This window comes from Rhinopithecus bieti, unplaced genomic scaffold (assembly GCF_001698545.2).
Source record: "Rhinopithecus bieti isolate Rb0 unplaced genomic scaffold, ASM169854v2 scaffold_21703, whole genome shotgun sequence".
Lineage (NCBI taxonomy): Eukaryota > Metazoa > Chordata > Mammalia > Primates > Cercopithecidae > Rhinopithecus > Rhinopithecus bieti.
In genome coordinates, this window is record NW_016812332.1 from 3,061,628 (window position 1) to 3,082,729 (window position 21,102).

Genomic DNA, 21,102 nt, shown 5'->3' on the forward strand with positions numbered 1-21,102 from the left:
CCATAGGTGGGAAATGAACAATGAGAACACTTGGACACAGGGAGGGGAACATCACACATCGGGGCCTGTCGTGGGGTGGGGGGGAGGGGGAAGGTATACCATTAGGAGATATGCCTAATGTAAATGATGAGTTAATGGGTGTAGCACACTAACATGGCACATGTATACATATGTAACAAACCTGCACGTTGTGTACATGTACCCTAGAACTTAAAGTATAAAATAAGAATAATAATAGTAAATACATACCATTGGCCAAAAAAAAAAAAGAAAAGAAATAAATAAACCAATCCTAAAATTCATATGCAAAGACAAGGGACCCAAAATAGACAAAACAATCTTGAAGAAAAGAACAAAGTTGGAGGACTCACACTTCCTATTTTCAAATTTTCTTTCACAGCTATGGTAATCAAGATAGTGTAGTACTGGCATGAGGATACAAATGCAGATCAATAAAACAGAATTGAGAGCCCAAAATTAGCCTTCATTTTATGGCCAGTTAATTTCCATAAGAGTGCCAATTCAATGGGGGAAAGAGTACTCTTTCCAACAAATGGTGCTGGGACAGTAGGGTTATCCCTATACAGAAAAGTGTAGCTGGACTCCAAACTTACATCACATATAAAAGTTAATTTTAAACGGATAAAAGAGCTAAAACTATAAAACTCTTTGAAGAATACGTAGGAATGAATCATGACCTTCGGTTTGGCAAAGGCTTTTTAGACAAGACACTAAGAGAACTAGTAACAAAAGAAAAAAAAGACATAAACTGACTTTATGAAAATTTTGATTTGTTCTTCGAAGGACATCAACAAGAAAATAAACACAACCCACAGGACGCGGAGAAATTCTGCAAATCATACACCCGATGAGGGACTTATATCTAGAATATACAAAGGACTCTTACAAGTCAATATGAAAAAGACAGATAACACAATTTAAAAATAGACAAAAGCAGCAAAAAGAACTCTCATTCATTGCTGGTGAGAATATACAATAGTACTGCCACTCTGGAAGGCAGTTTGGCAGTTTCTTACAAAACTAAACACACTCTTGCCATATAACCCAGCAACTGCATTCATTTACCCAAATGAAGTAAAAATGTATCTACACACAAAACCCTGCCCACAAGTGTTTAGAGTCACTTATTCATAAATGCCAAAACTCAAAAGCAACCAAAATGCCATCCAATAGATGAATGGATAAATAAACTGTGGCACATCCATACAATAAAATATTATTCAACGATAAAGAGAAATGAGCTATCAAGTCATAAAGACATTGAGGAACCATAAATCCATATTTAAGTGAAAGAAGCCAATTTGAAAAGAGTATATACTATACAATTTCAACTTCATGACATTCTGTAAAAGGCAAAACTATGGAGACAGTAAAAGATTAATGGCTGCCAGGGTTTTGGGGAAAGGGGAAGTGGGAAGGATGGATATGTGGAACACAGGGGATATTTTGGGCAGGGAAACGACTCTGTATGATACTGTAATGGTGACTGCATGTCATTATAAATTTGTCAAAACCCACAGAATGTACAATGTAGAGTGAACCCTAACGTAAACTATGGATTTTAGGTAATAATAATGTATCAACATTGGCTCATCAATTATAACAAATGTATCAGACTAATTTGAGATGTTAATAATAGAGGAAACTGGCCGGACGCGGTGGCTCATGCCTTTAATCCCAGCACTTTGGGAGGCTGAGACGGGCGGATCACCTGAGGTCGGGAGTTCGAGACCAGCCTGACCAACATGGAGAAACCCCATCTCTACTAAAAACACAAAATTAGTCAGGCGTGGTGGCACATGACTGTAATCCCAGCTACTAGGGAAGCTGAGACAGAAGAATTGCTTGTACCTGGGAGGCGGAGGTTGCGGTAAGCCCAGATTGCACCATTGCACTCCAGCCTGGGCAACAAGAGTGTAACTCCGTCTCAAAATAATAATAATAATAATAATAATAATAATAATAATAATAGAGGAAACTGTGTGTGGATTGGGGGGAGTGGTAAGGGAGTATAGCAGAATTCTGTACTTTCTGCTCATGTGTTCGATAAACCTAAATAAACTGCTCTAAAAATAAAGTTTATTAATTAAAAAAAATATGAATAGAAAGTTTTCCAAAGAAGATACACAAATGGCCAATAAGCACATTAAACATGCTCAACATCATTAGCCATCAGAAGAATGCAAATCAAAACTACGTTAAGATACCACTAAGGTGGCTATAATCCAAAAGAAAGATGATGAGTATTGGGGAGAACGTAGAGAAATGGTTCCCTTATATTCTGCTGATGGAAATAAAAAATGGTGCAGCCACTTTAAAGAGTATCTGATAGTTTCTCAAAAGGTTAAACATAGAGTTACTATGTGACCCAGCAATTTCACTCCTGAATATACACCCAAGAGAAGTGAAAACATATGACCACACAAAAAATGTGTACATAAATATATACAAGTGGCTGGGCACGGCAGCTCACACCTATAATCCAGCACTTTGGGAGGCCGAGGAGGGTGGATCACGAGGTCAAGAGATGGAGATCATCCTGGCCAACATGGTGAAACCCTGTCTCTAGTAAAAATACAAAACTTAGCTGGGTGTGGTGGCGTGTACCTGTAGTCCCAGCTACGTGGGAGGCTAAGGCAGGAGAATCACTTGAACCCAGAAGGCGGAGGTTGCAGTGAGCCGAGATCATGCCACTGCACTCCAGCCTGGCAACAGAGAGAGACTCTGTCTCAAAAAAAATCAAAAAAATGTACAAGTACATGAGTGGCAGCACTATTCATAATAGCCAAAAAATGAAAACAACTCAAATGTCCATTAGCTGATGAAATGGATAAGTAAAATATGGCATATCCATACAATATAATATTATTCAGCAAGAAAAGACATGGTATATTGATACATGCTGCAACATGGATGAACCTTTCATATGCCAAGTGAAAGAAGCCAGTCATAAAAGACCATACAGGATTCCATTTAAATGAAATGTCCAGAATAAGCAAATCCATAGAGACGGAAAGTAAATTAGTGGCTGCCTAAGACTAGAGGGAGTGGGTATAAATGAGGAATGACTGCTAATGGTTACCAAGTTTCTTTGGGGGGTGATGAAAATATTCTAAATGTGATTGTGGTGGTGAATGCTTAACTCTGAATATACTAAAAACCATACAGTTTAAATTGACGAATTGCATAGTATGTGAATTAGATTTTGACAAAACTGTTATAAAAAATAAGAGATTGACTGAAGATGTTTCTGGAAACAGGGATCAAAAATCATAGATATAAAGTAAGCAACAGTATATATTTGTAACTCTAAAAATTGTCAACATATTTGAATGCTCTAGATGGAAAGTGTAGAAATCTACAATGTAATGACGAGATAACCATAAACTTCATAGGAGATGGAGAGAAAGTCATTTCACACCTAAGCTTAAATTTCTGTCATAGATTAAATCGCATTGATGCTAAAGAGAAAATTTGTTTACATTTTGTTAGCTAGCTCCCCCTCATACTTACAAGATGTTGTCACAATTCCAAACGTTTCATCCTGACATGGCAATGTGCAGCAGAAAATGAGGTTGCCTCTTCCTGCGTGTCTCTTTGTAAGAGTAAGAAAACCTTTTCCAGAAGCCCTCATCACAGATTTCCCCTCATTTCTCTTTGGCCAGAATTGTGTCTTATGCTCCTTCCTAAATCAGACTCACGTGCATGCGTGCATGCATGTGCTCGTGTGTGTGTGTGTGTCTGTGTGTGTTGGGAGTTGTGTCTATGTCCACAATTGACTTAGACAAATCAGGATTTATCTGTAACAGGAAGGTGAGGGGTGAATATAAAATTAGCACTGTTGGCAAGGAAAAAGGGAAAAGGAGTATTGCATGGGCACCAGAAGACTCTGCTATACCAAAGACAAAAGAGAAATATGAAATAAAAATTTCACCACACTTTCTTCAGTTCAGAACAAGGTATGCGCCCCACCTTCTGTGCCAAGACAAAAATAAAGCAAGAGTTTCATGGCTTCCTGAAGCTATTTTATTTTCCCAGGGATTTTTCCCCCTCAAAAAGTATTCATTATTTGCTGGAAAAGGTGTAGCACAGTGTTGGACTTATCAGCATTAGCACACATTCTACAAAGTTACCAGAAACTTACTTCCAGGTTTTGCTAGCACACTATTATTATAAGCCACTGTTCCCTGACAGTGGTCCTTCATTGTACAATTTTGGTTGCATGCTTAGCTGTTGAATGCCAGCTAGCACTGAGCCACCAACTTTTTACAACTCAGAATCAGTGTTACTCATTCACTTAACACATGTTTATTAAGCACAGCTAAGCTATGTGCTATACTAATGAGGTGAAAACCTACTGAATGCTTGCTACGTATCAAGTACTATTTCAAGTGCTTTACATATGCTTGTTCATTTAATCCTCATAAAAATTTTTATGAAGTATGTAGACATCATTACTATTTCTACTTCACAGGTTAGTGAGTTCTCAAGTTGTTAAGTATCTTGCCCAAGGACACACAAACAAGTGAAGTATGAATCCCAAAAGTCTGGATATAGACCAGGATATCAACCTAAAAGGCTGGCTCCAAAGACCATGCTCTTAACCACTACACCATCATTGCATCACAGTGCAAAGATAAACATGGCATATTTTCTTTTCTCTAAGAATTCACAGTCTAACCAAGGAGGCAAAACTATACACAGTACAGTACAGTATGGAGTGGTTAATGCTATAATACCTTCATAACAGAATTTCTCTCAGATTGATAAAGAAATCCTTATCATTTTCATGAGAACCATTAAAATTTACCATAATCTCTAGTAATGCTTTGAATTTATGTTATACTATCTCTACCTAAGGTTCTCAAATTACAACTGTCACAGATACATCTCTTAAGATTAATAAAATAGCACTGGAGGCCACGCACAGTGGTTCATGCCTGTAATCCCAGCATTTCAGGAGGTTGAGATGAGAGGATTGCTTTAGCCCAGGAATTCAAGGCTGCACTGAGTACAGTGGCCCCACTGCACTCCAGCCTGGTCAACAGAGAGAGGTTCTGTCTCTAAAATAAATAAATAAATAATACTGTATGAAAAACTGGGTTAAGCTTCAGGGGTGAGCAGAAAGAATAATTATGTTTAATAAAGAATCTATCTGAGGAATTCAAGCCACTAACAACCTGTGAACAGAGCTACCTTTTATTGGCCATTTACTATGAACAAAACCTGTATGTTAATTAATGTAATCCTCATAACCACCCTATGAAATAGGAACTAGTATTTTACAGACAAGGAAAGAAACTTAGTGAGAATAAGCCATTTGCCTGAGGATAAACAACAGAGACTGGGACCTGTTAGAACCAATGGCTCAAACCGGAACTGTCTAATTCCAAAATCAGTGCCAGTAAACTGCTACACTGTATACCCATGGAGGATATTTTATCTTAAAAGACTATAAATGAGTATAGTTCATGTCAGACCATCTGGACCAGTTTCACAGTGGCTTTCCAAATAAGATATTTGAAAATTTATACTGATTTTTGTAAAATGACTTCAAGAGAATGCCTTGATTATTAAATTCCATTAAAGTCTCAAATTTCCATCTCCAGTTTCCACTGCAAAGTTTACTGTTCTGGACTATTTATTTCCCAGATGCCTCCCATCAAAGCTGATTGGTATTAAACTATTTATTATAGTTTCCTTCCTTTTATAAGCTCAATTGTGTACCCCCAACAAATTCATACATTTAAGCCCTAACCCCCAGAAACTCAGGATGTGACTGCAATTGGAGATAGAGCCTTTGAAGATGTGATTAAGTTAAAATGAAGCCACTAGGGTGGGCCCTAATTCAATCTTACTGCTTCTTATAAGAAGAGGAAATCTGGACATACAAGGAGGTAATGGGGAGGCATATGCATAGAGGAAAGGTCACACGAGGATGCAGTGGGAAGGTGGCCACCTGCAAGCCAGGAAGAGAGCCCTCAGAAGAAACCAACCCTGCTAGCACCTTGATCTTGGACTTCCAGCCTCCAGAACCGTGATGAAATAAATTTCTGTGTGGTCATTTAAGCCACCCAGTCTGTGGCATTTTGTTACAGCAGCCCTAGCAAACCAATACACTTCTTTAGGTATGAGCCTCTCCAAAGCAGGTACCATGTCATATTCAACTTTGTGTCTTTCACAATTCCTTGAACATTAAAGGCACCTTTAAATGTTTATCTTATTATTGTGGTTTCAAGAGTTGCTTCAAGCAACTTCATTTAGAGATTGATGATGAGGACCTACAAGACCAAACAATAACAATATATTCAATTCAGAACAATCTATGTAATATTTATGGTGTGGTAGATACACAAAGAGGAATAAGACTATCCCTACCTTCAAAGAACCAAAGACATGTAGACTAATCATTGCAACATTGCCTGATTAATTACAGTGGAGGAGTCGGGAAGAGGGCTGATATAGCTTGTATGTGTGTCCCCACCCAAATTTCACATTAAAATGTAATCTCCAGTGTTGAACGTGGGGCCTGGTGGGAGGTGACTGGATCATAAGAGCAGATTTCTCATGAATGGTTTAGCACCATCCCGCTTGATACTGTCCTCATCATGGTGAGTGAGTTCTCATGAGATCTGGTTGTTTAAATGTGTATAGCATCTCCCACCTCATTCCCTTGTTCCTGCTTTCACCACGTGACATAACTGCTCCCCTTTGCCTTCCACCGTGATTGGAAGCTTCATGAGGCCTCCCCATAAGCAGACGCCACCATGCTTCCTCTATAGCCTGCAGAACCATGAGCCATTTAAATAACTTTTCTTATAAATTACCCAGTCTCCAGCATTTCTTTATAGCAATGCGAGGACTGACTAATACAGGGACGTAAGAAAATTCACAAGGGAAATCACACTTTAGCAGATATTTAAAAGTTGCTTTGCTCATAGAACTATCTTCACTCATTTGGTTTTTGTTTGCTTGCTTTTTGAGACAGTCTCACTCTGTCACACAGGCTGGAGTACAGTGGCATGATCTCTGCTCACAGAAACCCCAGTCTTCCGAGTTCAAGCGATACTCCTGCCTCAGCCTACTGAGTAGCTGGGATTACAGGAGCCTGCCACCATGCCTAGCTAATTTTTGTATTTTTAGTAGAGATGGGGTTTCACCATGTTGGCCAGGGTGGTCTTGAACTCCCAACCTCCGGTGATCCACCCACCTCTGCCTCCCAAAGTGCTGAGATTACAGGTGTGAGCCACTGCGCCCGTCCCACTCATTTGTTTTATGAGATGAACATGTCTTACCTTTCTAACTGTATAGATGACTCAATAGGGCACACCTGCCTGTTCTGTTGTATATTCTATCCTCCCTGAGTCTCCCAATTCTAATCCGTCTACTTCATCTCCAAATGAATTATTCTAAATAGTGTTTTATCATATTACTCCTTTTTAAAAACTGCAATAACTCCCAAATGTCTTTAGGACAATCTTCAAAATCTTTAGTGTCAGGTAAGATTCTTGAAAATTTGGCCTCAAACTATCATCCCTGCAACCTTATTTCTTTTTACCCCAACTCAACAATACTGACAACAATAGTCTCACTAAAAGCAGTTCCCTAGAACCAACTGGTAATGATTGTTTGGGCTACGTTTCATGAGGATAAGAATAATTCTTCCCTGGCCACCACAACTGCTCAAGTGGAGTCACCTAGTGTCTCAAATCCACCATAATAACACAGTTGGCAAGCTCAATTTAAAAAGACAACTGCTTGCTGGTTCAAGGTTTTGTTAGCTCAGCAGGAAGGTATATCATTAATGAATTCCAGCAAACCGGAGGCTTGATGTTGTTGCTTTTGTTCTTTCTGTGTTTCTGCAGTTGTGTTGCAGTGATCTGGTGAAGGAATAGTTAGGCCAGAGTGGTTGTTATCACAATAGAGAACCATCGTTGAAGACTTTTTAGTTCGCTGCTACCCAAATAACACACTTCAGTCATCTGTAAAATGAAAGGGTTGAACAAGGTCATCTCCAAGGCCCTTTTCTGTTCTAAAATGCTATGATTCTATAATCAATAGCCTGACTTTTTTAAATGTGAAAAGGCCTCAAGAAATGCTTAAAATAAACTTCTAGCTTGTCCATGCGCACACTATTTATTTATTCAGAATTATGTTATGTAATAATCGTAGTTATACATGACCTTAAAAACAGATTCATTCCTAAAATTTATTGTATTTCATTTGCCCTTTGAAAATTTTTTATGTTCTATTTTAAAGTTTGTGAAGATATTTCCAATATCGCATAATACATTAGTCTCAACATCCATATATATTATTTAGAAAAAAAAAGTTTCACATTTATCCCAGGAATGATGTTTCTATATAAAATACTGGATTTTAAGGGGTAATTTCCTTGGACAAAAGTATTGATCTCTACTATAAAATACATTTTGAAAACTAATAATTGAGGTATTTCTAAGTAATTAGATGCTTTCATTCTTTAATGAAAATTACTATTCAGTGTTCATTTTATCTGTAATAAAAGATCAGCTGAATTTCTTAATGCAAAATGAGCTTGTCCCAGTGCTTTTTATTCTCACTTGAAACTCACCCAGTCCCTTATATCTAATTAGAAATCTCACCAGTTTCAGAGAAAATTAATAATAATTCAGACGAACCATATTGGTTTCTAAGTGGAAATCGACGTATACAGTTTAGATTCACATATCTCCTCTATGATATCTGACATTAATGTACTCCCTTCATTTCTTTCTTCCTTCATCCAGCCCTCATAGTTTTCTCTCTTTAGCTCTGTTTTCTTCTCCTTCCTTTCACAGATATTTACCAAATAAATATAAAGCTCATGTACCTGGGACCCTAATAGTTCTATCCCAGAATGGCATCATCAAAGGCATACAGTCCAAGAACAAGCAGGAATTCAAAAGTAAAGCAAGTCCTTTACTTGTGCTGTTCGAACACCAACAAGAAAGCACACAGTTCACATCAACACTTCTTAAAATCCCCTTCTATGCTCTCCCATCCACTGTCCTCCCACATCCCCAGTAGTCCCTCACTTCTTCTATACAAGCCCCCAGAAAACTCTTCACCCAAACGTAGCCCTCCTGTTCTTCTCTTACACTTTTGCTCTTGATTCTTAGCATAAAATCAAAAGAACCAAGACAGGGGAAAGGCTGGGAACTCATATATTAATAATTTTTGTTCAATTATCCCTTCCAAATGCTTTAGAAGGTATATGGAGAAGCATAGACCCTACCTTCAAAAGCCTATAATCAAATGGTGGATATTCAGCATTTGTTGGGCACCTACAGCAAGTCAAGCATTGTGCTAAGCACCATGGATATAAAAATTAATAAACAAGAGTCTCTGCCCTAGAGAAGCTGACAGCCCAATGCTGAGTGGCCACATGGACAGATAAGTAAAATGCAGTGATAAATGTTAAAATAAACTTTACACAGAAATTGCTATAAAAACTTGACAGAGCTTCCTTAAAAATGACTCACCAATACTCACAGTTAATGATATTAGCTTTATCCTTGTTACAGGAACACCACTCTTGAATAGAAAACAATCAGTCATGGTTTTGTCATTCTCCCTGCCCCTTTGCCTAACCAGCCCCCAGAATTTTGTAGCTTCCTTCTTATTTCTAATAATATATTCCCAATATATGATATGGCGGGGTGGGGATGGTGGGAGACAGGGAAAAAAAAAACCATGGCTGTTATTTCCCAAAGGACAGAAAATTTGAAAATCTAAGAAGCATGATAGCATTGTTCGAACTACACTGGTTCAGCCTTATGAACTGTGAAATATATGGTCTGTTTTGTGTTGTATCCCATAGCAGTATGGTAGTCACAAAAATTTCACATAGATTGAAAAACACAAGTCAGCCAGGTGTGGTAGCTCACACCTGTAATCCCACCACTCGAGCACTTTGGGAGGCCAAGGCAGAAGAATCACTTGAGGCCAGGAGTTTGAAGCCAGACTGGTCAACATAGCAAGATCCTGTCTCTACAAAAGAAAACTTTTACCATTAGCCGGGTGTGGTGGTGCGTGCCTGCAATTCCACCTACTGGGGAGGCTGAGGCAAGAGAATCACTTGAGCCCAGGATTTCAAGGCTGCAGCAAGCCATGATCATACCACTGCACTTCAGCATGGACAACAGGTCAAGACCCTGTCTCAAAAAAACAAAAACAAAACAAAAAACAAGACAAAAAACCTAACACAATGTCCAAGTAATCCTGTCTTTCCTAATATTTTTACTCATTTTTCCAGTGCTCTTATATCTGACTCTTGTAATTTCTTCTTAGATGGGCTCTGCTCCAGGGTCTCTCAATTCTAATCTATTTACTTTGCCTCCAAATTATCCTAAATAGTGCTTCATCATGTTACTCTCTTTAAGAACTGCAATAACTTCCAAATATCTATAAACTTCAAATTCTTAGCTTTACATAACGATTCTTGAAAATTTAGTTCCAAACTATCATCCCTGCAACCTTATTTATTTTTACCTCTAACTCAATCATATATTCCAGTCAACTCAAATGCTCAGCCTCTCCAAGAAATGCCTACTGATTTATCTGCCTAACAACACTTCCTGAGAACTGCTCCTTCTTTTTTTTTTTTTTTTTTTTTTTTTTTGTTGAGACGGAGTCTTGCTCTGTCGCCCAGGCTGGAGTGCAGTGGCCGGATCTCAGCTCACTGCAAGCTCCGCCTCCCGCGTTTATGCCATTCTCCTGCCTCAGCCTCCCGAGAAGCTGGGACTACAGGCGCCCGCCACCTCGCCCGGCTAGTTTTTTGTATTTTTTTAGTAGAGACGGGGTTTCACGGTGTTAGCCAGGATGGTCTCGATCTCCTGACCTCGTGATCCGCCCGTCTCGGCCTCCCAAAGTGCTGGGATTACAGGCTTGAGCCACCGCGCCCGGCCCTTTCTATCTTTCAATAACAATGTTTCAGTTGCTTTTTCCTTCAAGGTAACTGTGATTGCCATTGACTGCCATTGGGAATTGACCCGGAGGTGACACCCGACCCAAGCTCGTCAAATGAGGCCTTCCCCTGAGGAATTTAGAACAGGGACTGATCAAGTCCAGGCTCAGTCTGGCTGTCATATTCTGCCACATAGACCAGAAGTAAGAAAAAGTTGATCTGTAGTAAGAAATAAAGTAAACATTTAAAGAAGAGCAAAGACAAGAGTTAGAAAGGAAGGACTGCAGTCTCAGTCCATTCTGTTCATCCAACCCAGCTGCATCCTGTTCTTGGGACCCCGAGAATCACTGCTGCAGTCATAATAATAAATGATCACATTTGCTTAAATGAGTTATGTTGTTTGCACCCCAAAAGAATTGTTAATTAATGTAATCATATTTTTATTTTTGAGAGTTCACTTTGTCCACAATATGGAAGAAGGATGAGCTGCTAAGGGAAGAGAATAGAGGCAATGAGACCAGTCAAAAGACCACTGGAAAGATCCAGGAATGGAAATTCATCTTGATTGGATGTGGGAGGTAAGTTAGGGTGGCAAGGACTAAGGATGACCTGAAGGGTGGATGACTGGATAAAGTGGGAAGGAGAATACTGAAAACTTTAGGGGATGATGCTGAGCTCAGCAATGCATGAGATAACTTATGTGGAAGTACCTAGCACAATTCCTAGGCCACAGCAGGTGCGCTATAGATGTCAGTGTCCTAGGGCTCCCCCCATCCTTATGTTTTGTCTGCCCTGTTAGGCTGTAAGCAATTATAGGGCAGGGATTACATACTATACTTATCAATTGCTCTCACAGTGACTACTCAGGTCTTGGTACACTGTAGACACTCAATAGATACTTATTGATTTCATTTTATGTTATACATGACAAATTGTGTTTTGATTGCTTAAAATAATATGTCTTTTCAAAAGAACAATCAGAATAGTATGGTACAGACATGCTTTCTTAGACAAAGAATTGAAAGAATTCTTTCCTCACTATAATCATGTTTGATTTCAGAATGGTCTTGAAAAAATCTGAATTCTAATAGAGGATCATTTTCTTTTGGATGGGAAAAAATAAGTAAAATCTATACCACCAAAATAAAAAGCTTTTCATGTTTAAATATGTATAAATCTGAATGTGTTCAGCTAAATATCAACGCACAAAATACTCAAAAATAAATCTGAAAGCTGAATACAGATCCTGACTCCTAATATAAACACAAACTAATCAAAGCCAAGAATTTAGATTCAGAAACAGCTCCTGCTGTTGAATGTCAATATGTATCTCAGATATTACTACAAAGCTTTTTGGAAATTAATTTCTTCTTAATTCTCTATACAAAAGATTATTTTCATTGTCCATATATATTATCTCTACATATGTTATCTCTCTACATAATATATAATTACATGTAATATGCAATATTAAACAATATAATTATTATAATATATAACGTATATATAACCTAGTATATGTATATTAGAAATACAGACAGAATGCAAATGTGGCAAGCGTATTTTGATTAAATATTTAAAAATTCATCTTAACTAATTCCTAACAGAGTTAACTGCTATGGAGATATAAAATCAATCCAAGAAAATCATGGCTAAACAGGTTTATTAACCTTAATTGAGAAGGCAAGAAAATGAACCATGATCCTTGTATTGCTGCTGTGTCCAGAATATCTGTGTAGACTCGTGGGCATTGATGGAAGGGGACATAACCTGAGAAGAAACCCTCGAATGTAGGAAATGCAGGCCACCCCCATATAAAATGTGACCTAAGAGGTAGTGAAATGTCCGCCAACTGTGATGCCCAAAATTCCACCAGTGGGGGCATTACTTAGAGTTAAGGAGAGTATTTCTAGAGATGCCTGTTAAAATGCAGACATTCACCAAAACTGATCAAGTGTCTACCTGCTGATGCCTATAAACACATTGCCATGATTGGTTTGTTTAGTAGCTCCCTATCACCTAACACAGGACCATGATTTGGACCTTTGGCATCCACATAGACCTCTCGACCTCATTTCCTGCCATTTTGCCCTTCACAGCAGATGATCCTCTCCACTTCCACAGCTGGTGTTCATATTTCAGGTTAAATTAACTCTGTTAGAAAAGCCCTCTCTCACGACCTTAACCAAAATACAGTACTACTCTACTAGAGCTTCCTTCAGAGCAGCAACAAAAATCTATTATTCTTTTATGTTGTCACTTATTTGTTTATTGTCTGTCTTCCTCGGTAGAATGTCAGTTATTTGAGGACAAGGACCTTGAGTATATTGTTACCCATTATAATCCTAGCTCCTAGTGTCAAACACATAGTAAAGGATTCATAAATATTTGCTGGCCAGGTTCGGTGGCTCACGCCTGTAATCCCCGCACTTTGGGAGGTTGAGGCAGGCAGATTACCTCAGAAGTTTAAGACCAGCCTGGTTAAAATGGTGAAACCCCCTCTCTACTAAAAATACCAAAATTAGCCAGGTGTGGTGGAGGGCGTCTGTAATCCTGGCTACTCAGGAGGCTGAGGCAGGAGAATTGCTTGAACCCAGGAGACAAAGGTTGCAGTGAGCTCAAGATCACACCATTGCACTCCAGTCTGGGCAACAAGAGTGAAACTCCATCTCAAAAAAATATAATACTTTTTTTCTCAAAAAAAAAAAAAAAAAAAAAAAAAAAAAAAAATATATATATATATAATATATATAGTATATATATATACATGCCTAAGTGGTGGATGAATTGGAAAAGTGATAATCAATATTTCTGGATAGTTGTTTTTGGTTTATTGAATTAAAAGACCTTAAAATATTCACACAGAGTGGTCAAATAATTCTAGGAATTTATCTTAAAGAAATCATTTGTGCACAGAATTTTTATCACAGACATGTTTTATAAAAGGAAAACTGGAAATGATCTAAATATCCATAAATAAGAAAAGCATTACATAAATGACATTTTAAAAGAATACTTACATAATGATAAAAGTTCATGATACAGTGTTAAATACAAAAAGTAGGATAAAAGATTTTATACAGTATGATCCCAATTTTGCAAAAAGGAAAAGAGTATATATGCATGGAAAAGAACTGTTATATGTGTCAATGTATCATTGTATTTGTGCTGAGAAAAATAAATAAAAGCATATATACATTGGCCATACATGTTGGCTTATGCCTGTGGGGGGAATAAAAGAGTATACATATCAATGTACTGAAATATTGGTAATGGTTATCTATAGGTGATATATAAGTGATTTTTTATGGTTGATGACATTCTGTATTTTTAAAAATTCTCTACAGTGAATATGTATTACTTTTATGACTAGATAGAAGCAATATATTGCCGGGCACTGTGGCTCATGCCTGTAATCCCAACAATTTGGAAGGCCAAGGCAGGCAGATCATTTGAGGTCAGGAGTTTGAGACAAGCCTGGCCAACATGGTGAAACCCCATCTCTACTAAAAATACAAAAATTAGCCAGGCATGGTGGCACACGCCTGTAGACGCAGCTACTCTACTTGGGAGGCTGAGGCAGGAGAATTGCTTGAACCCAGGTGGCGGAGGTTGCAGTGAGCAGAGATTGTGCCACTGCACTCCAGCCTGGGTGACAGAGTAAGACTCCGTCTCAAAAAAAAAAAAAAAGCAATATATTTTAAAATCTAAATAAACCCCTGTATTAGTTAATTTTCATGCTGCTGATAAAGACATACCCAAGACTGGGTAATTTATACAGGAAAAAGGGTTTATTAGACTTACAGTTCCACAAGTCTAGGGAAGCCACACAATCATGGCAAAAGACAAGGAGGAGTGAGTGGATGGCAGCAGGCAAAGAGAGAGCTTGTGCGGGGAAACTCTGCCTTATAAAGCCATCAGATCTCATAAGACTTATTCACTATCATGAGAACAACATGGGAAAGACCTGCCCCCATGATTCAATTACCTCCCACTGGGTCCCTCCCACAACATGTGGGAATTCCAAATAAGATTTGGGTGGGGACACAGACAAACCATATCAACCCCTATGTGTGAAAAGCACTCTGCTAATTATTGAAGGATTCAACACTTTTGAATGGATGATCAACACTTTTCTCACTCTAGTGGTTTGTAATTTATGATGTAAATAAACTTATTTCCAAGCTCAGACAAGAGCAGGAAATAGAAACCATCAGCAAGTCAGAAGGAGAATGAATGAAGGCATAAAAGTGGTGAGACAAAGGAGAAGGAAAACAAGCAGGGAGATGAGAAGACTCCATAGATAAAATTCAACTGCTTCTTCCTTTCAACAGACACTGAGTACCCACTGATCCTAGTATTTTGTTATGCCATAATGTTTCAAAGATAAATAAAACATGGTTGCAGCCTGCCCTGAAATTACACTGGGATAGGTGGGTAGGAAAATCAAGTATATGATTATGCACAAGATGCTCTGAGAGTATAAACAAAGTGCACCTAGGTCATGCCGAAATGAGAATGGCCAGAAAGCACTTCCAAGAGAACATAAACTCATGGTAAGTCCCAAAAAACAAAATACAGAATTCCAGGCAGGTGAGAAAAACATAAGCAAGGTACAGAAGCATGAAATCGCATGGCTATCAGGATGTTTTCAGCTGCATATAGCCCCTAACTAGGACTCCAAGTATCTGTTGAAAGGTAAATGTCATTTCCTCTGGGCTCCATATAAAATGCAGTTGCCTAAATGGTAAGTTTGCAAACTACCCTGAACAAGCTTCTATTATGTAAATCCAGGTGTAGTTAGTATTTATCCACAGACCAGTATGTCTCAGGCAGTTTTGACCTGCTATTTTATTTATACTCTAAGATAATTTTTTAAAAGCCTCTTTCTCAGCAACCAGTAGCACATCAGGGTGTGATAACTGCAGGTGGCAGTTGGTCTGGAGCAGCCAGACACAGAAGAAGATATGAGGGCGGAGAAAAGATACACATTTACTTCCATCACCTGCCCCTTTTCTGAAAGGAAAAGGGAAATTTAGCCAATTTAATATATGGGGTACATGGTATGATCAATACCTCACTTTTTTAGGTCTCAATCTTCCCACTCTCAAAGGGCATTTAAATTCAGTTTGTTGGAATGATGTAGGCAAAGCTAAGCATAATGATGACTCGATTTCTCACCCATTTGCCTCATGCAATACCCTAGAACTACCCTTACACCAAAGCTAGAAGTAAAGAATGAGAGAATCGCAGGGCGCGGTGGCTCAAGCCTGTAATCCCAGCACTTTGGGAGGCCGAGACGGGCGGATCACGAGGTCAGGAGATCGAGACCATCCTGGCTAACACGGTGAAACCCCGTCTCTACTAAAAAATACAAAAAACCGAGCCGGGCGAGGTGGCGGGCGCCTGTAGTCCCAGCTACTTGGGAGGCTGAGGCAGGAGAATGGCATAAACCCGGGAGGCGGAGCTTGCAGTGAGCTGAGCCCCCGCCACTGTACTCCAGCCTGGGCGACAGAGCGAGACTCCGTCTCAAAAAAAAAAAAAAAAAAAAAAGGAAGAATCAAAAGCCCACCCCCCCTCTCTCCAAAATCATAAGATCCCATGTGCACCATAACTACATATGAAATAATGGCCATGAGCACCAAATGAATGAATATGTAGTAAATTTTAAAATATTTAATAAAATATTCATATTATTTACCAAAAGATCCTCTAGACTACTTTAGATGGGAGAAAAAAGCAACTTGTCTTACTTTTACACCTTAGTCTAAAGCTTAAATCCTAAATATGATTTTGAATCTCATTTTGAATTCAGTCTTTGGGAAAAATCGATAATGCCAATATACCAGTGTAATATACTTAAAGAAACTTTCTCCCAAAGTAATATATATATTTTTTTCTTTTTCCTTTTTTTTTTCTGATACAGAGTCTCCCTGTGTCGCCCAGGCTGGAGTGTAATGACATGTTCTCAACTCACTGCAACTTCCACCTTCCCAGTTCAAGCGATTCTCCTGCCTCAGCTTCCTGAGTAGCTGGGATTACAGGCATCCACCACCACACCTGGCTAATTTTTGTATTTTTAGTAGAAACAGGGTTTCACTGTGTTGGCCAGGCTGGTCTCCAACTCCTGACCTCAGGTGATCTGCCCGCTTTCAGCCTCCCAAAATGCTTGGGATTACAGGCGTGAGCCACTGCCCCCATCCCTTACAAAGTAATATATTAAAATCAATTTAGCCGGGCGCGGTGGCTCAAGCCTGTAATCCCAGCACTTTGGGAGGCCGAGACGGCCACTGCACTCCAGCCTGGGGGACAGAGCAAGACTCCGCCTCAAAAAAAATAAAATAAAATAAAATAAAATAAAATAAAATAAATTTAGTTAGCTTCTAGAAGGAGAATCTACTATATTTTTAATCACTCCATACTAAATATATTACATGATTCAAGTACACCTACAGATTAAATTTATGTCTTACACCATTGCCACTGTTCGCACTAAATTTAGGACCTTTAGAACATCATACATACACAGACATCATAAAGAACATATATTTTCTCTCCATTGTGCATGGCATTTCCAGTTACAGAATATTAGATTACAAGTCCAAAATTGGGATCATATTCAAAATAAGAGACTATTCAACTACCCAATTTGTCAAGTATAAGCATATTCTGGTTGTCATTGTTAGGAGAGGGAATTTTCAAATTTTTTAAATTAAATTAAATTAACAGAAAAAAGTCTTCAACTTCAAAGAAAGGTAAATTAAAATAACAATAAAAAACATGTTATTAGTAAAAAATGGTTATTGAGGATGGGTTCTTTCAGCCTTTCAGCTCTGTTATGGTGTCAACACCTCACTTTCTCTTTGAGGACTTGCCCTTTCTGTATTTGAGTGATCTTGGTGGGGTTGATAATCACAGTTGTTCTATTCTCCCTCCCTTCTTGGATGAACACATAACACAGGCCTGGTCAATCGGAGTCCTTCCCAAGGACTGATATCATCAAAACTGGAAAGTTCTTTCTTTCTCCTGACATTCAACCAACATGGTCAATTTCTCCAGTTGCATGAAAGAAGTCCAGTTTTTTGTAGGAGAGAAGAAATCAACACACAGAGAAAAGCAAAGTAGATATAGTGAAAGGGAGAGAGAGGAAAAAGGGAAAGGAAGAAAGGGGTCAGACCTAACAGTGTTACTGATGCTACTTCGTAATGCCTGAATTCAACCCCTCTACTTCCCTGAGTACATGAAGCAGTGAATTCCCTTTTTCCTTTAAACCAGTTTAGGTATTTTGTTATTTGCAATCAAGAGTACCAACACAGTGCCCAATCCCCACTAATTGTAGTGACAATATTCATTATTATGGAGAATAACTATGCATATATGTTACTATTAGGTTTTCCTTTGATTTCATGCAGCAGAAATATGACTACAGTTGCTTAACCAAACACATATTAATTTATTCATGTAACAAGAATTCCAGAGAAAGGAGTCCAGAGCTGGTGCAGATGTTTAAGAAAGTCACAAGGTCCTTCTGGCTTCCTTTTCCACCATCTTAACTTGTAACTTTCATCCTCAAAGTTGCAAGAAGGCTGCTCTACCTGCAGTCAGGAAGAAGAGGGGAAAAGAAGAAAAAGTGTGTGCCAGCAGAGCATGTTCCTTTTATATAATAAAACAAAACTGTGTCTGGTAGTGGAACCCTGTAACCATCATAGACCACATCTCGGTCATATGGAAGTACCTAGATGCAAGGGAGTCTGAGGAAATGAGGTTTTTATAACAAGTCACATTCCCACTTAAAAAAAAAAAGTCTTTGATTAATGAAGGTAAGAATGAATACTAGGTAAGCAAATGTATGGTCAAAGTCAATGGCCTTACAAATTGGTACAATATTTGTGAAAAGCAATTTAGACTTACTATATAGACTTCATACCTGGTGACTTAATAATATCACTTCTAGGAATTTATTCTTAAATAATTCAAATTGTGAAAAGGCTGTAATAAAGATATTTATATTGATGATCTTAAAAACAGAAAAAAATTGGCTGGATGCAGTGGCTGACGCCTGTAATCCTAGCACTTTGGGAGGCAGAGGCAGGTGGATCACCTGAGGTCAGGAGTTCGAGACCAACCTGGCCAATATGGTGGAACCCCATTTCTAGTAAAAATACAAAAATAAGCTGGGCGTGGTGGTGGGTACCTGTAATCCCCGCTACTTGGGAGGCTGAGGCAGGAGAATAGCTTGAACCTGGGAGGCAGAGGTTGCAGTGAGCCGAGATCACACCATTGCACTCCAACCTGGGTGATAAGAGCAAAACTCTGTCTAAAAAAAAAAAAAAAAAAGTAGAAAAAATTTGCATAACCTAAATATCCAAAACTAAGGAAATGATTATAAAAATTGTATGTTTGCAGACTATGTATTGTACAGGCATTAAAAATTATAATTCTTAAGACTATGAAACAAATGGGGAAATGTTTATGATAAAATGTTTGGGTTGGTTGGTTGGATTTAGTTGTTTTTTCTTTTTTTTGGAACAGATTCTCGCTGGACAGGCTGGAGTGCAGTGGCATGATCTTGGCTCACGGTAACCTCCATTTCCTGGGCTCATGCTATCCTTCCACCTCAGCCTCCCAAAGTGTTGTGATTATAGGCATGAGCCACTGTATCCAACCTATGATACAATGTTTTTTTTGTTTGTTTGTTTGCTTGTTTATGAGACGGAGTCTCGCTCTGTTGCCCAGGCTGGAGTGCAGTGGCCGGATCTCAGCTCACTGCAAGCTCTGTCTCCCGGGTTTATGCCATTCTCCTGCCTCAGCCTCCCGAGTGGCTGGGACTACAGGCGCCCGCCACCACGCCCGGCTAGTTTTTTGTATTTTTTAGTAGAGATGAGGTTTCACCGTGTTAGCCAGGATGATCTCAATCTCCTGACCTCGTGATCTGCCCATCTCGGCCTCCCAAAGTGCTGGGATTACAAGCTTGAGCCACTGTGCCCGGCCTTGAGCCACCGCGCCTGGCTGATATAATGTTAAAGAAAATAATTGAGAACATGGTATTTTATAAACTAATATTTTATATGCATCAAAAACCACAAAGGAAAAAGTTACTCAAAGAAAATACACTAGATGGGCTAACAGTGGTTGTATTAAGCTATTGGGGTTATAATTTATTTTTCTACTTTCTTCCAAGTTACAGTTTTAATAGTTTCCTTTAATAATAAATTAATAAAGTAAACACTGATTTTAAATCAAGTAGTTTTATCAGCATATATTCATTGAAGTAGCTCTGGGATCTATTCACTATAGATTTATGCTACTCTAGTATTTCTTCCATTGTTTAGCAGAGCACTGGGATTAAAATGACACCTGATGAATATTTGTTGGTAGATTATTAGATGCTTACTTTTAAACAGTATTAAGAAACAGAAGCAATAGGATGCATGAATGGATAGATAAATGGATCAACTGGTAGATCAAAGATAGATTTATCATAGGGAATTCACCCATGTGATAATGGAGGCTGGCAAATTTAAAATCTGCAAAGCGGATGTCCCAGTTTAAGTTCACAGGAGCACATTGCTGGAGAACCAGGAAAAGCCCATGTCCTAGTTAAAAGGTCTCAGGCAGGAGAATTCTCTTTTACTTGGAGGAGGGTCAGTTTTTTTTGGTCTGTTCAGGCTTTCAGCTGAATAGGCCCACCCATATTATGGAAGGCAATCTGCTTTACTTAGTCTACAGATTTAAATGGTAATCTTGGGTCGGGCACCGTGGCTCATGCCCATAATCCCAGCATTTTGGGAGGCCGAAGTGGGTAGATCACTTGAGGCCAGGAGTTCGAGACCAGCCTGGCCAACGTGGTGAAACCCCTTCTAGACTAAAAACACAAAAATTAGCCAGGCATGGTGGCACACGCCTATAATCCCAGCTATTTGGGAGCCTGAGGCAGAAGAATCACTTGAACCCAGGAGGCAGAGGTTGCAGTGAGCTGAGATCACACCACTGCACTCCAGCCTGGGCAAAAGAGCGAGACTCTGTCTCAAAAAAATTAAATAAATAAATAAATAAATAAATAAATAAATAAATAAATAAATGTTGATTTTATATGTACGTTGCTGTCAAAATCTGTAGTACTTTCTCTTTAACCATGAAATGATTTCTGTAAC

General features: G+C 38.7%; 1 long non-coding RNA gene across 1 annotated transcript in view; it reads left to right on the top strand.

The window, feature by feature from the left end:
- LOC108544666 (uncharacterized) overlaps window positions 1–21,102 on the top strand; it is a 33,495-nt gene that overhangs the window by 11,329 nt on the left and 1,064 nt on the right. The window contains exon 2 of the long non-coding RNA XR_001889924.1: window positions 11,400–11,526. This is a non-coding gene — a long non-coding RNA (uncharacterized LOC108544666). The remainder of the gene's footprint in view (window positions 1–11,399; window positions 11,527–21,102) is intronic.